Here is an 18274-nt window from a genome sequence, read left to right on the forward strand (position 1 = left end):
AATAAACCAGCCCTGCATTCCTGGAATAAATCCTACTTGATCACAGTGTATTATCCTGGGGATGATTTTCTGAAGTCTTTTTGCTAATATCTTATTTAAGATTTTAGCATCAATATTCATTAATGAAATTGGTCTATAATTTTCTTTCTCAGTTTTCGATCGACCTGGTTTAGGTATCAGTACCATGTCGATGTCATAAAAGGAATTTGGTAGCACTCCTTCATTCCCGATGTTTTCAAATACTTTATATAACATTAGGGCTAATTGTTCTTAAAATGTTTGGTAGAATTCACATGTAAATCCATCTGGAGCTGAGAATTGTTTCTTAGGGAGTTGATTAATAGCTTGTTCTATTTCTTTTTCTGAAATGGGACTATTTAAGCAATTTACTTCCTCCTCTGTTAATCTGGGAAGCCTATAGTTTTGGAGATAGTCATCCATTTCACTTAGATTATCAAATTTATTGGCATAGAGCTGGGCAAAGTAACTCCTTATTATTGCTCTAATTTCCTCTTTATTTGGTGGAAAGTTCCCCCTTTTCATTTTTTACACTAAAAATTTGATTTTCCTCTTTCCTTTTTCTGATCAGATTTACCAAAGTTTTATCTATTTTATTGTTTTTTTTTCATAAAACCAACTCTTAGTTTTATTTACTAATTCAATAGCTTTTTTTTTACTTTCAGTATTATTAATTTCTCCTCTTAATTATAAGAGTTTCAAGTTTAGTATTTGGTTGGGGGTTTTAATTTGGTCTTTTTCTAGTTTTTTAAGTTGTAAGCCCAATTCATTGATCTTCTCTTTCTCTATTTTATTCAAGTAAGCCTATAAAGATATAAAAAATTTCCCCTTATTATTGCTTTAGCTGAATACCACAAATTTTGGTATGATATCTCATCGTTGTCATTATCTTGGGTGAAATTATTAATTGTTTCTATAATTTGCTGTTTCACCGAATAATTCTTTAAGATGACATTATATAGTTTCCAATTATATTTTGGTCTATTTACCCCTAACTTCTTGTTGAATGTACTTTTTATTGCATCATGATCTGAGAAGAAAGCATTTACTATTTCTGCCTTCCTGCATTTAATTTTGAGATCTTTATGTCCCAATATATGGTCAATTTTTGTATAGGTTCCATGAACTGCAGAGAAGAAAGTGTACTCTTTTCTATCACCATTCAATTTTCTCCAAAGATCTATCATACCTAATTTTTCTAATGTTATATTTACCTCCTTAATTCCTTTCTTATTTGTTTTGTGGTTTATTTTGTCTAGTTCTGAGAGTGCAAGATTAAGATCTCCCATTATTATAGTTTTAGTGTCTATTTCTTCTTGCAACACTAGACTCAAAAGAATGGGAGATAGAGAGGAAGCAGTATCCAAAGGAATGGATTTTTCCAAAGGAAATAACTGGAACTATAGCCTGCCTATTCACCCATTCAACTGTATAGAATTCCTAATAAGAATCCTTTGATCAGCTTTAGATATACAGAAGATAATGCATCTTGTACAGTAAGATCAGTTGAAGCAAATAGGAGAGTATTAACATCAAGTATAAAGTTCCCAATTGAATAGGAAACATCAGGAACACTAGACTCAATAGAATGGGAAAGAGAGAGGAACAAGTATCCAAAGGAATGGATTTTCCCAAAGGAAATAACTGGAACTATTGCCTGCACATTGACTCATTCCACTGTATAGAATTCATGTTAAGAATCCTTGGATCAGCTTTAGATATAAAGAAGATGATGGATTCTGCCCAAAATGTCCCATTGAAGCAAATAAGAGAGAATTAACATAAACTATAAAGTTTCAAACTGAAAAGAAAACATCAGGAACACTAGACTCAATTTAATGGGAGATAGAGAGGAACAAGTATCCAAAGGAATGGATTTTCCCAAAGGAAATAACTGGAACTATTGCCTGCACATGCACTCATTCCACTGTATAGCATTCCTGTTAAGAATCCTTTGATCAACTTTGGATATAAAGAAGATGATGGATTCTGCCCAAAAAGTTGCATTGAAGAAAATAGGAGAGAATTAACATCAACTATAAAGTTCCCAATTGAATAGGAAACATCAGGAACACTAGACTCAATAGAATGGGAAAGAGAGAGGAACAAGTATCCAAAGGAATGGATTTTCCCAAAGGAAATAACTGGAACTATTGCCTGCACATGCACTCATTCCACTGTATAGCATTCCTGTTAAGAATCCTTTGATCAACTTTGGATATAAAGAAGATGATGGATTCTGCCCAAAAAGTTGCATTGAAGAAAATAGGAGAGAATTAACATCAACTATAAAGTTCCCAATTGAAAAGGAAACATCAGGAACACTAGACTCAATAGAATGGGAGATAGAGAGGAACAAGTATCCAAAGGAATGGATTTTCCCAAAGGAAATAACTGGAAATATTGCCTTTATACTCTCATTCCACTGTACAGAATTCATGATAAGAATCCTTGGATCAGCTTTAGATATAAAGAAGATGATGGATTCTGCCCAAAATGTTCCATTGAAGCAAATAAGAGAGAATTAACATCAACCATACAGATTCCAACTGAAAAGGAAACATCAGGAACAGTAGACTCAATAGAATCGGATATAGAGAGGAACAAGTATCCAAAGGAATGGATTTTTCCAAAGGAAATAACTGGAACTGTTGCTTGCACATTCACACATTCCACTATATAGGATTCCTGTTAAGAATCCTTTGATCAGCTTTAGATATACAGGAGAGGATGGATTTTGCCCAAAATGTTCCATTGAAGCAAATAGGAGAGAATTATCATCAACTATAATGTTCCTCAATGCAAAGGAAACAAAGGGAAAACTAGACTCAATAGAATGGGAAATAGAGAGGAACAAGTATCCAAAGGAACAGATTTTCCCAAAGGATATAACTGGAAATATTGCCTGCACATTCAATCATTACACTGTATAGGATTCCAGTTAAGAATCGTTTGATCAGCTTTAAATATAAAGAAGATGATGGATTTTGCCCAAAATGTTCCATTGAAGCAAATAGGAGAGAATTATCATCAACAATAATGTTCCTCAATGCAAAGGAAACAAAGGGAAAACTAGACTCAATAGAATGGGAAATAGAGAGGAACAAGTATCCAAAGGAATGAATTTTCCCAAAGGAAATAACTGGAACTATTGCCTGCACATTCACTCATTCCACTGTATAGGATTCCTGTTAATAATCCTTTGATCATCTTTAGATATAGAGAAGAGGATGGATTTTGCCCAAAATGTTCCATTGAAGCAAATAGGAGAGAATTATCATCAACTATAATGTTCCTAAATGCAAAGGAGCCAAAGGGAAAACTAGACTCATTTTAATGGGAAATAGAAAGGAACAAGTATCCAAAGGAATGGATTTTCTCAAAGGAAATAACGGGAATTATTGCCTGCACATTCACTCATTCCACTGTATAGCATTCCAGTTAAGAATCCTTTGATCAGCTTTAGATATTAAGAAGATGATGGATTTTGCCCAAAAAGTTCCATTGAAGCAAATAGGAGAGAATTAACATAAACTTTAAAATTCCCAATTGAAAAGGAATGATCAGGTACACTAGACTCAATAGAATGGGCGATAGAGAGGAACAAGTATCCAAAGGAATGGATTTTCCCAAAGGAAATAACTGGAAATATTGCCTTTATACTCTCATTCCACTGTACAGAATTCATGATAAGAATCCTTGGATCAGCTTTAGATATAAAGAAGATGATGGATTCTGCCCAAAATGTTCCATTGAAGCAAATAAGAGAGAATTAACATCAACCATACAGATTCCAACTGAAAAGGAAACATCAGGAACAGTAGACTCAATAGAATCGGATATAGAGAGGAACAAGTATCCAAAGGAATGGATTTTTCCAAAGGAAATAACTGGAACTGTTGCTTGCACATTCACTCATTCCACTATATAGGATTCCTGTTAAGAATCCTTTGATCAGCTTTAGATATACAGAAGAGGATGGATTTTGCCCAAAATGTTCCATTGAAGCAAATAGGAGAGAATTATCATCAACTATAATGTTCCTCAATGCAAAGGAAACAAAGGGAAAACTAGACTCAATAGAATGGGAAATAGAGAGGAACAAGTATCCAAAGGAACGGATTTTCCCAAAGGATATAACTGGAAATATTGCCTGAACATTCAATCATTCCACTGTATAGGATTCCTGTTAAGAATCGTTTGATCATCTTTAGATATAAAGAAGAGGATGGATTTTGCCCAAAATGTTCCATTGAGCAAATAGGAGAGAATTATCATCAACTATAATGTTCCTAAATGCAAAGGAGCCAAAGGGAAAACTAGACTCATTTTAATGGGAAATAGAGAGGAACAAGTATCCAAAGGAATGGATTTTCTCAAAGGAAATAACGGGAATTATTGCCTGCACATTCACTCATTCCACTGTATAGCATTCCTGTTAAGATTCCTTTGATCAGCTTTAGAAATTAAGAAGATGATGGATTTTGACCAAAAAGTTCCATTGAAGCAAATAGGAGAGAATTAACATCAACTTTAAAATTCCCAATTGAAAAGGAATGATCAGGAACACTAGACTCAATAGCATGGGAGATAGAGAGGAACAAGTATCCAAAGGAATGGATTTTCCCAAAGGAAATAACTGGAAATATTGCCTTTATACTCTCATTGCACTGTATAGAATTCATGTTAAGAATCCTTGGATCAGCTTTAGATATAAAGAAGATGATGGATTCTGCCCAAAATGTTCCATTGAAGTAAATAAGAGAGAATTGACATCAACCATAAAGTTTCCAACTGAAAAGGAAACATCAGGAACAGTAGACTCAATAGAATCGGATATAGAGAGGAACAAGAATCCAGAGGAATGGATTTTTCCAAAGGAAATAACTGGAACTGTTGCTTGCACATTCCCTCATTCCACTATATATGATTCCTGTTAAGAATCCTTTGATCAGCTTTAGATATACAGAAGAGGATGGATTTTGCCCAAAATGTTCCATTGAAGCAAATAGGAGAGAATTATCATCAACTATAATGTTCCTCAATGAAAAGGAAACAAAGGGAAAACTAGACTCAATAGAATGGGAAATAGAGAGGAACAAGTATCCAAAGGAACGGATTTTTCCAAAGGAAATAACTGGAAATATTGCCTGCATATTCAATCATTCCACTGTATAGGATTCCAGTTAAGAATCGTTTGATCAGCTTTAAATATAAAGAAGATGATGGATTTTGCCCAAAATGTTCCATTGAAGCAAATAGGAGAGAATTATCATCAACTATAATGTTCCTCAATGCAAAGGAAACAATGGGAAAACTAGACTCAATAGAATGGGAAATAGAGAGGAACAAGTATCCAAAGGAACGGATTTTCCCAAAGGATATAACTGGAAATATTGCCTGCACATTCAATCATTCCACTGTATAGGATTCCTGTTAAGAATCATTTGATCAGCTTTATATATAAAGAAGATGATGGATTTCGACAAAAAGTTCCATTGAAGCAAATAGGAGAGAAATAACTTCAACTAAAAAATTCCTAATTGAAAAGGAAACATCAGGAACACTAGACTCAATTTAATGGGAAATAGAGAGGAACAAGTATCCAAAGGAATGGATTTTCCCAAAGGAAATAACTGGAATTATTGACTGCACATTCACTCATTCCACTGTATAGCATTCCTGTTAAGAATCCTTTGATCAGCTTTAGATATAAAGAAGATGATGGATTCTGCCCAAAAAGTTCCATTGAAGAAAATAGGAGACAATTAACATCAACTACAAAGTTCCCAATTGAAAAGGAAACATCAGGAACACTAGACTCAATAGAATGGGAAAGAGAGAGGAACAAGTATCCAAGGGAATGGATTTTCCGAAAGGAAATAACTGGAACTATTGCCTGCACATTCACTCATTCCACTATATAGGATTCCTGTTAAGAATTCTTTGATCATCTTTAGATATACAGAAGAGGATGGATTTTGCCCAAAATGTTCCATTGAAGCAAATAGGAGAGAATTATCATCAACTATAATGTTCCTCAATGCAAAGGAAACAAAGGGAAAACTAGACTCAATAGAATGGGAAATAGAGAGGAACAAATATCCAAAGGAATGAATTTTCCCAAAGGAAATAACTGGAACTATTGCCTGCACATTCACTCATTCCACTGTATAGGATTCCTGTTAATAATCCTTTGATCATCTTTAGATATAGAGAAGAGGATGGATTTTGCCCAAAATGTTCCATTAAAGCAAATAGGAGAGAATTATCATCAACTATAATGTTCCTAAATGCAAAGGAGCCAAAGGGAAAACTAGACTCATTTTAATGGGAAATAGAGAGGAACAAGTATATAAAGGAATGGATTTTCTCAAAGGAAATAACGGGAATTATTGCCTGCACATTCACTCATTCCACTGTATAGCATTCCAGTTAAGAATCCTTTGATCAGCTTTAGATATTAAGAAGATGATGGATTTTGCCCAAAAAGTTACATTGAAGCAAATAGGAGAGAATTAACATCAACTTTAAAATTCCCAATTGAAAAGGAATGATCAGGTATACTAGACTCAATAGAATGGGAGATAGAGAGGAACAAGTATCCAAAGGAATGGATTTTCCCAAAGGAAATAACTGGAAATATTGCCTTTATACTCTCATTCCACTGTACAGAATTCATGATAAGAATCCTTGGATCAGCTTTAGATATAAAGAAGATGATGGATTCTGCCCAAAATGTTCCATTGAAGCAAATAAGAGAGAATTAACATCAACCATAAAGTTTCCAACTGAAAAGGAAACATCAGGAACAGTAGACTCAATAGAATCAGATATAGAGAGGAACAAGTATCCAAAGGAATGGATTTTTTCAAAGGAAATAACTGGAACTGTTGCTTGCACATTCACTCATTCCACTATATAGGATTCCTGTTAAGAATCCTTTGATCAGCTTTATATATAAAGAAGATGATGGATTTCGACAAAAAGTTCCATTGAAGCAAATAGGAGAGAAATAACTTCAACTAAAAAATTCCTAATTGAAAAGGAAACATCAGGAACACTAGACTCAATTTAATGGGAAATAGAGAGGAACAAGAATACAAAGGAATGGATTTTCCCAAAGGAAATAACGGGAATTATTGACTGCACATTCACTCATTCCACTGTATAGCATTCCTGTTATGAATCCTTTGATCAGCTTTAGATATAAAGAAGATGATGGATTCTGCCCAAAAAGTTCCATTGAAGAAAATAGGAGACAATTAACATCAACTACAAAGTTCCCAATTGAAAAGGAAACATCAGGAAAACTAGACTCAATAGAATGGGAAAGAGAGAGGAACAAGTATCCAAGGGAATGGATTTTCCGAAAGGAAATAACTGGAACTGTTGGTGCACATTCACTCATTCCACTGTATAGGATTCCAGTTAAGAATCCTTTGATCATCTTTAGATATAAAGAAGAGGATGGATTTTGCCCAAAATGTTCCATTGAAGCAAATAGGAGAGAATTATCATCAACTATAATGTTCCTAAATGCAAAGGAGCCAAAGGGAAAACTAGACTCATTTTAATGGGAAATAGAGAGGAACAAGTATCCAAAGGAATGGATTTTCTCAAAGGAAATAACAGGAATTATTGCCTGCACATTCACTCATTCCACTGTATAGCATTCCAGTTAAGAATCCTTTGATCAGCTTTAGATATTAAGAAGATGATGGATTTTGCCCAAAAAGTTCCATTGAAGCAAATAGGAGAGAATTAACATCAACTTTAAATTTCCCAATTGAAAAGGAATGATCAGGTACAATAGACTCAATAGAATGGGTGATAGAGAGGAACAAGTATCCAAAGGAATGGATTTTCCCAAAGGAAATAACTGGAAATATTGCCTTTATACTCTCATTGCACTGTATAGAATTCATGTTAAGAATCCTTGGATCAGCTTTAGATATAAAGAAGATGATGGATTCTGCCCAAAATGTTCCATTGAAGCAAATAAGAGAGAATTAACATCAACCATAAAGTTTCCAACTGAAAAGGAAACATCAGGAACAGTAGACTCAATAGAATCGGATATAGAGAGGAACAAGAATCCAAAGGAATGGATTTTTCCAAAGGAAATAACTGGAACTGTTGCTTGCACATTCACTCATTCCACTATATATGATTGCTGTTAAGAATCCTTTGATCAGCTTTAGATATACAGAAGAGGATGGATTTTGCCCAAAATGTTCCATTGAAGCAAATAGGAGAGAATTATCATCAACTATAATGTTCCTCAATGAAAAGGAAACAAAGGGAAAACTAGACTCAATAGAATGGGAAATAGAGAGGAACAAGTATCCAAAGGAACGGATTTTTCCAAAGGAAATAACTGGAACTGTTGGTGCATATTCACTCATTCCACTGTATAGGATTCCAGTTAAGAATCCTTTGATCAGCTTTAGATATTAAGAAGATGATGGATTTTGCCCAAAAAGTTCCATTGAAGCAAATAGGAGAGAATTAACATCAACTTTAAAATTCCCAATTGAAAAGGAATGATCAGGAACACTAGACTCAATAGCATGGGAGATAGAGAGGAACAAGTATCCAAAGGAATGGATTTTCCCAAAGGAAATAACTGGAAATATTGCCTTTATACTCTCATTGCATTGTATAGAATTCATGTTAAGAATCCTTGGATCAGCTTTAGCTATAAAGAAGATGATGGATTCTGCCCAAAATATTCCATTGAAGCAAATAAGAGAGAATTAACATCAACCATAAAGTTTCCAACTGAAAAGGAAACATCAGGAACAGTAGACTCAATAGAATCGGATATAGAGAGGAACAAGAATCCAAAGGAATGGATTTTTCCAAAGGAAATAACTGGAACTGTTGCTTGCACATTCACTCATTCCACTATATAGGATTCCTGTTAAGAATCCTTTGATCAGCTTTAGATATACAGAAGAGGATGGATTTTGCCCAAAATGTTCCATTGAAGCAAATAGGAGAGAATTATCAACTATAATGTTCCTCAATGCAAAGGAAACAAAGGGAAAACTAGACTCAATAGAATGGGAAATAGAGAGGAACAAGTATCCAAAGGAACGGATTTTCCCAAAGGATATAACTGGAAATATTGCCTGAACATTCAATCATTCCACTGGATAGGATTCCTGTTAAGAATCGTTTGATCATCTTTAGATATAAAGAAGAGGATGGATTTTGCCCAAAATGTTCCATTGAGCAAATAGGAGAGAATTATCATCAACTATAATGTTCCTAAATGCAAAGGAGCCAAAGGGAAAACTAGACTCATTTTAATGGGAAATAGAGAGGAACAAGTATCCAAAGGAATGGATTTTCTCAAAGTAAATAACGGGAATTATTGCCTGTACATTCACTCATTCCACTGTATAGCATTCCAGTTAAGAATCCTTTGATCAGCTTTAGATATTAAGAAGATGATGGATTTTAACCCAAAAAGTTCCATTGAAGCAAATAGGAGAGAATTAACATAAACTTTAAATTTCCCAATTGAAAAGGAATGATCAGGTACACTAGACTCAATAGAATGGGCGATAGAGAGGAACAAGTATCCAAAGGAATGGATTTTCCCAAAGGAAATAACTGGAAATATTGCCTTTATACTCTCATTCCACTGTATAGAATTCATGTTAAGAATCCTTGGATCAGCTTTAGATATAAAGAAGATGATGGATTCTGCCCAAAATGTTCCATTGAAGCAAATAAGAGAGAATTAACATCAACCATAAAGTTTCCAACTGTAAAGGAAACATCAGGAACAGTAGACTCAATAGAATCGGATATAGAGAGGAACAAGAATCCAAAGGAATGGATTTTTCCAAAGGAAATAACTGGAACTGTTGCTTGCACATTCACTCATTCCACTATATATGATTGCTGTTAAGAATCCTTTGATCAGCTTTAGATATACAGAAGAGGATGCATTTTGCCCAAAATGTTCCATTGAAGCAAATAGGAGAGAATTATCATCAACTATAATGTTCCTCAATGAAAAGGAAACAAAGGGAAAACTAGACTCAATAGAATGGGAAATAGAGAGGAACAAGTATCCAAAGGAACGGATTTTTCCAAAGGAAATAACTGGAACTGTTGGTGCACATTCACTCATTCCACTGTATAGGATTCCAGTTAAGAATCCTTTGATCAGCTTTAGATATTAAGAAGATGATGGATTTTGCCCAAAAAGTTCCATTGAAGCAAATAGGAGAGAATTAACATCAACTTTAAAATTCCCAATTGAAAAGGAATGATCAGGAACACTAGACTCAATAGCATGGGAGATAGAGAGGAACAAGTATCCAAAGGAATGGATTTTCCCAAAGGAAATAACTGGAAATATTGCCTTTATACTCTCATTGCACTGTATAGAATTCATGTTAAGAATCCTTGGATCAGCTTTAGATATAAAGAAGATGATGGATTCTGCCCAAAATATTCCATTGAAGCAAATAAGAGAGAATTAACATCAACCATAAAGTTTCCAACTGAAAAGGAAACATCAGGAACAGTAGACTCAATAGAATCGGATATAGAGAGGAACAAGAATCCAAAGGAATGGATTTTTCCAAAGGAAATAACTGGAACTGTTGCTTGCACATTCACTCATTCCACTATATAGGATTGCTGTTAAGAATCCTTTGATCAGCTTTAGATATACAGAAGAGGATGGATTTTGCCCAAAATGTTCCATTGAAGCAAATAGGAGAGAATTATCATCAACTATAATGTTCCTCAATGCAAAGGAAACAAAGGGAAAACTAGACTCAATAGAATGGGAAATAGAGAGGAACAAGTATCCAAAGGAACGGATTTTCCCAAAGGATATAACTGGAAATATTGCCTGAACATTCAATCATTCCACTGTATAGGATTCCTGTTAAGAATCGTTTGATCATCTTTAGATATAAAGAAGAGGATGGATTTTGCCCAAAATGTTCCATTGAGCAAATAGGAGAGAATTATCATCAACTATAATGTTCCTAAATGCAAAGGAGCCAAAGGGAAAACTAGACTCATTTTAATGGGAAATAGAGAGGAACAAGTATCCAAAGGAATGGATTTTCTCAAAGTAAATAACGGGAATTATTGCCTGTACATTCACTCATTCCACTGTATAGCATTCCAGTTAAGAATCCTTTGATCAGCTTTAGATATTAAGAAGATGATGGATTTTGCCCAAAAAGTTCCATTGAAGCAAATAGGAGAGAATTAACATAAACTTTAAATTTCCCAATTGAAAAGGAATGATCAGGTACACTAGACTCAATAGAATGGGCGATAGAGAGGAACAAGTATCCAAAGGAATGGATTTTCCCAAAGGAAATAACTGGAAATATTGCCTTTATACTCTCATTCCACTGTATAGAATTCATGTTAAGAATCCTTGGATCAGCTTTAGATATAAAGAAGATGATGGATTCTGCCCAAAATATTCCATTGAAGCAAATAAGAGAGAATTAACATCAACCATAAAGTTTCCAACTGAAAAGGAAACATCAGGAACAGTAGACTCAATAGAATCGGATATAGAGAGGAACAAGAATCCAAAGGAATGGATTTTTCCAAAGGAAATAACTGGAACTGTTGCTTGCACATTCACTCATTCCACTATATATGATTGCTGTTAAGAATCCTTTGATCAGCTTTAGATATACAGAAGAGGATGCATTTTGCCCAAAATGTTCCATTGAAGCAAATAGGAGAGAATTATCATCAACTATAATGTTCCTCAATGCAAAGGAAACAAAGGGAAAACTAGACTCAATAGAATGGGAAATAGAGAGGAACAAGTATCCAAAGGAACGGATTTTTCCAAAGGAAATAACTGGAACTGTTGGTGCACATTCACTCATTCCACTGTATAGGATTCCAGTTAAGAATCCTTTGATCAGCTTTAGATATTAAGAAGATGATGGATTTTGCCCAAAAAGTTCCATTGAAGCAAATAGGAGAGAATTAACATCAACTTTAAAATTCCCAATTGAAAAGGAATGATCAGGAACACTAGACTCAATAGCATGGGAGATAGAGAGGAACAAGTATCCAAAGGAATGGATTTTCCCAAAGGAAATAACTGGAAATATTGCCTTTATACTCTCATTGCACTGTATAGAATTCATGTTAAGAATCCTTGGATCAGCTTTAGATATAAAGAAGATGATGGATTCTGCCCAAAATATTCCATTGAAGCAAATAAGAGAGAATTAACATCAACCATAAAGTTTCCAACTGAAAAGGAAACATCAGGAACAGTAGACTCAATAGAATCGGATATAGAGAGGAACAAGAATCCAAAGGAATGGATTTTTCCAAAGGAAATAACTGGAACTGTTGCTTGCACATTCACTCATTCCACTATATAGGATTGCTGTTAAGAATCCTTTGATCAGCTTTAGATATACAGAAGAGGATGGATTTTGCCCAAAATGTTCCATTGAAGCAAATAGGAGAGAATTATCATCAACTATAATGTTCCTCAATGCAAAGGAAACAAAGGGAAAACTAGACTCAATAGAATGGGAAATAGAGAGGAACAAGTATCCAAAGGAACGGATTTTCCCAAAGGATATAACTGGAAATATTGCCTGAACATTCAATCATTTCACTGTATAGGATTCCTGTTAAGAATCGTTTGATCATCTTTAGATATAAAGAAGAGGATGGATTTTGCCCAAAATGTTCCATTGAGCAAATAGGAGAGAATTATCATCAACTATAATGTTCCTAAATGCAAAGGAGCCAAAGGGAAAACTAGACTCATTTTAATGGGAAATAGAGAGGAACAAGTATCCAAAGGAATGGATTTTCTCAAAGTAAATAACGGGAATTATTGCCTGTACATTCACTCATTCCACTGTATAGCATTCCTGTTAAGAATCCTTTGATCAGCTTTAGAAATTAAGAAGAGGGATTTTGCCCAAAAAGTTCCATTGAAGCAAATAGGAGAGAATTAACATCACCTTTAAAATTCCCAATTGAAAAGGAATGATCAGGAACACTAGACTCAATAGCATGGGAGACAGAGAGAGGAACAAGTATCCAAAGGAATGGATTTTCCCACAGGAAATAACTGGAAATATTGCCTTTATACTCTCATTGCACTGTATAGAATTCATGTTAAGAATCCTTGGATCAGCTTTAGATATAAAGAAGATGATGGATTCTGACCAAAATGTTCCATTGAAGCAAATAAGAGAGAATTAACATCAACCATAAAGTTTCCAACTGAAAAGGAAACATCAGGAACAGTAGACTCAATAGAATCGGATATAGAGAGGAACAAGAATCCAAAGGAATGGATTTTTCCAAAGGAAATAACTGGAACTGTTGCTTGCACATTCACTCATTCCACTATATATGATTCCTGTTAAGAATCCTTTGATCAGCTTTAGATATACAGAAGAGGATGGATTTTGCCCAAAATGTTCCATTGAAGCAAATAGGAGAGAATTATCATCAACTCTAATGTTCCTCAATGAAAAGGACACAAAGGGAAAACTAGACTCAATAGAATGGGAAATAGAGAGGAACAAGTATCCAAAGGAATGGATTTTCTCAAAGGAAATAACGGTAATTATTGACTGCACATTCACTCATTCCACTGTATAGCATTCCAGTTAAGAATCCTTTGATCAGCTTTAGAAGTTAAGAAGATGATGGATTTTGACCAAAAAGTTCCATTGAAGCAAATAGGAGAGAATTAACATCAACTTTAAAATTCCCAATTGAAAAGGAATGATCAGGAACACTAGACTCAATAGCATGGGAGATAGAGAGGAACAAGTATCCAAAGGAATGGATTTTCCCAAAGGAAATAACTGGAAATATTGCCTTTATACTCTCATTGCACTGTATAGAATTCATGTTAAGAATCCTTGGATCAGCTTTAGATATAAAGAAGATGATGGATTCTGCCCAAAATGTTCCATTGAAGTAAATAAGAGAGAATTAACATCAACCATAAAGTTTCCAACTGAAAAGGAAACATCAGGAACAGTAGACTCAATAGAATCGGATATAGAGAGGAACAAGAATCCAAAGGAATGGATTTTTCCAAAGGAAATAACTGGAACTGTTGCTTGCACATTCACTCATTCCACTATATATGATTGCTGTTAAGAATCCTTTGATCAGCTTTAGATATACAGAAGAGGATGGATTTTGCCCAAAATGTTCCATTGAAGCAAATAGGAGAGAATTATCATCAACTATAATGTTCCTCAATGCAAAGGAAACAAAGGGAAAACTAGACTCAATAGAATGGGAAATAGAGAGGAACAAGTATCCAAAGGAACGGATTTTTCCAAAGGAAATAACTGGAACTGTTGGTGCACATTCACTCATTCCACTGTATAGGATTCCAGTTAAGAATCCTTTGATCAGCTTTAGATATTAAGAAGATGATGGATTTTGCCCAAAAAGTTCCATTGAAGCAAATAGGAGAGAATTAACATCAACTTTAAAATTCCCAATTGAAAAGGAATGATCAGGAACACTAGACTCAATAGCATGGGAGATAGAGAGGAACAAGTATCCAAAGGAATGGATTTTCCCAAAGGAAATAACTGGAAATATTGCCTTTATACTCTCATTGCACTGTATAGAATTCATGTTAAGAATCCTTGGATCAGCTTTAGATATAAAGAAGATGATGGATTCTGCCCAAAATATTCCATTGAAGCAAATAAGAGAGAATTAACATCAACCATAAAGTTTCCAACTGAAAAGGAAACATCAGGAACAGTAGACTCAATAGAATCGGATATAGAGAGGAACAAGAATCCAAAGGAATGGATTTTTCCAAAGGAAATAACTGGAACTGTTGCTTGCACATTCACTCATTCCACTATATAGGATTCCTGTTAAGAATCCTTTGATCAGCTTTAGATATACAGAAGAGGATGGATTTTGCCCAAAATGTTCCATTGAAGCAAATAGGAGAGAATTATCAACTATAATGTTCCTCAATGCAAAGGAAACAAAGGGAAAACTAGACTCAATAGAATGGGAAATAGAGAGGAACAAGTATCCAAAGGAACGGATTTTCCCAAAGGATATAACTGGAAATATTGCCTGAACATTCAATCATTCCACTGGATAGGATTCCTGTTAAGAATCGTTTGATCATCTTTAGATATAAAGAAGAGGATGGATTTTGCCCAAAATGTTCCATTGAGCAAATAGGAGAGAATTATCATCAACTATAATGTTCCTAAATGCAAAGGAGCCAAAGGGAAAACTAGACTCATTTTAATGGGAAATAGAGAGGAACAAGTATCCAAAGGAATGGATTTTCTCAAAGTAAATAACGGGAATTATTGCCTGTACATTCACTCATTCCACTGTATAGCATTCCTGTTAAGAATCCTTTGATCAGCTTTAGAAATTAAGAAGAGGGATTTTGCCCAAAAAGTTCCATTGAAGCAAATAGGAGAGAATTAACATCACCTTTAAAATTCCCAATTGAAAAGGAATGATCAGGAACACTAGACTCAATAGCATGGGAGACAGAGAGAGGAACAAGTATCCAAAGGAATGGATTTTCCCACAGGAAATAACTGGAAATATTGCCTTTATACTCTCATTGCACTGTATAGAATTCATGTTAAGAATCCTTGGATCAGCTTTAGATATAAAGAAGATGATGGATTCTGACCAAAATGTTCCATTGAAGCAAATAAGAGAGAATTAACATCAACCATAAAGTTTCCAACTGAAAAGGAAACATCAGGAACAGTAGACTCAATAGAATCGGATATAGAGAGGAACAAGAATCCAAAGGAATGGATTTTTCCAAAGGAAATAACTGGAACTGTTGCTTGCACATTCACTCATTCCACTATATATGATTCCTGTTAAGAATCCTTTGATCAGCTTTAGATATACAGAAGAGGATGGATTTTGCCCAAAATGTTCCATTGAAGCAAATAGGAGAGAATTATCATCAACTCTAATGTTCCTCAATGAAAAGGACACAAAGGGAAAACTAGACTCAATAGAATGGGAAATAGAGAGGAACAAGTATCCAAAGGAATGGATTTTCTCAAAGGAAATAACGGTAATTATTGACTGCACATTCACTCATTCCACTGTATAGCATTCCAGTTAAGAATCCTTTGATCAGCTTTAGAAGTTAAGAAGATGATGGATTTTGACCAAAAAGTTCCATTGAAGCAAATAGGAGAGAATTAACATCAACTTTAAAATTCCCAATTGAAAAGGAATGATCAGGAACACTAGACTCAATAGCATGGGAGATAGAGAGGAACAAGTATCCAAAGGAATGGATTTTCCCAAAGGAAATAACTGGAAATATTGCCTTTATACTCTCATTGCACTGTATAGAATTCATGTTAAGAATCCTTGGATCAGCTTTAGATATAAAGAAGATGATGGATTCTGCCCAAAATGTTCCATTGAAGTAAATAAGAGAGAATTAACATCAACCATAAAGTTTCCAACTGAAAAGGAAACATCAGGAACAGTAGACTCAATAGAATCGGATATAGAGAGGAACAAGAATCCAAAGGAATGGATTTTTCCAAAGGAAATAACTGGAACTGTTGCTTGCACATTCACTCATTCCACTATATATGATTGCTGTTAAGAATCCTTTGATCAGCTTTAGATATACAGAAGAGGATGGATTTTGCCCAAAATGTTCCATTGAAGCAAATAGGAGAGAATTATCATCAACTATAATGTTCCTCAATGCAAAGGAAACAAAGGGAAAACTAGACTCAATAGAATGGGAAATAGAGAGGAACAAGTATCCAAAGGAACGGATTTTTCCAAAGGAAATAACTGGAACTGTTGGTGCACATTCACTCATTCCACTGTATAGGATTCCAGTTAAGAATCCTTTGATCAGCTTTAGATATTAAGAAGATGATGGATTTTGCCCAAAAAGTTCCATTGAAGCAAATAGGAGAGAATTAACATCAACTTTAAAATTCCCAATTGAAAAGGAATGATCAGGAACACTAGACTCAATAGCATGGGAGATAGAGAGGAACAAGTATCCAAAGGAATGGATTTTCCCAAAGGAAATAACTGGAAATATTGCCTTTATACTCTCATTGCACTGTATAGAATTCATGTTAAGAATCCTTGGATCAGCTTTAGATATAAAGAAGATGATGGATTCTGCCCAAAATATTCCATTGAAGCAAATAAGAGAGAATTAACATCAACCATAAAGTTTCCAACTGAAAAGGAAACATCAGGAACAGTAGACTCAATAGAATCGGATATAGAGAGGAACAAGAATCCAAAGGAATGGATTTTTCCAAAGGAAATAACTGGAACTGTTGCTTGCACATTCACTCATTCCACTATATAGGATTCCTGTTAAGAATCCTTTGATCAGCTTTAGATATACAGAAGAGGATGGATTTTGCCCAAAATGTTCCATTGAAGCAAATAGGAGAGAATTATCAACTATAATGTTCCTCAATGCAAAGGAAACAAAGGGAAAACTAGACTCAATAGAATGGGAAATAGAGAGGAACAAGTATCCAAAGGAACGGATTTTCCCAAAGGATATAACTGGAAATATTGCCTGAACATTCAATCATTCCACTGGATAGGATTCCTGTTAAGAATCGTTTGATCATCTTTAGATATAAAGAAGAGGATGGATTTTGCCCAAAATGTTCCATTGAGCAAATAGGAGAGAATTATCATCAACTATAATGTTCCTAAATGCAAAGGAGCCAAAGGGAAAACTAGACTCATTTTAATGGGAAATAGAGAGGAACAAGTATCCAAAGGAATGGATTTTCCCAAAGGAAATAATGGGGATTATTGCCTGCACATTCACTCATTCAACTGTATAGCATTCCTGTTAAGAATCCTTTGATCAGCTTTAGAAATTAAGAAGATGAGGGATTTTGCCCAAAAAGTTCCATTGAAGCAAATAGGAGAGAATTAACATCACCTTTAAAATTCCCAATTGAAAAGGAATGATCAGGAACACTAGACTCAATAGCATGGGAGACAGAGAGAGGAACAAGTATCCAAAGGAATGGATTTTCCCACAGGAAATAACTGGAAATATTGCCTTTATACTCTCATTGCACTGTATAGAATTCATGTTAAGAATCCTTGGATCAGCTTTAGATATAAAGAAGATGATGGATTCTGACCAAAATGTTCCATTGAAGCAAATAAGAGAGAATTAACATCAACCATAAAGTTTCCAACTGAAAAGGAA

This window comes from Sminthopsis crassicaudata, chromosome 5 (genome assembly GCF_048593235.1).
Source record: "Sminthopsis crassicaudata isolate SCR6 chromosome 5, ASM4859323v1, whole genome shotgun sequence".
NCBI classification, from domain to species: Eukaryota; Metazoa; Chordata; class Mammalia; order Dasyuromorphia; family Dasyuridae; genus Sminthopsis; species Sminthopsis crassicaudata.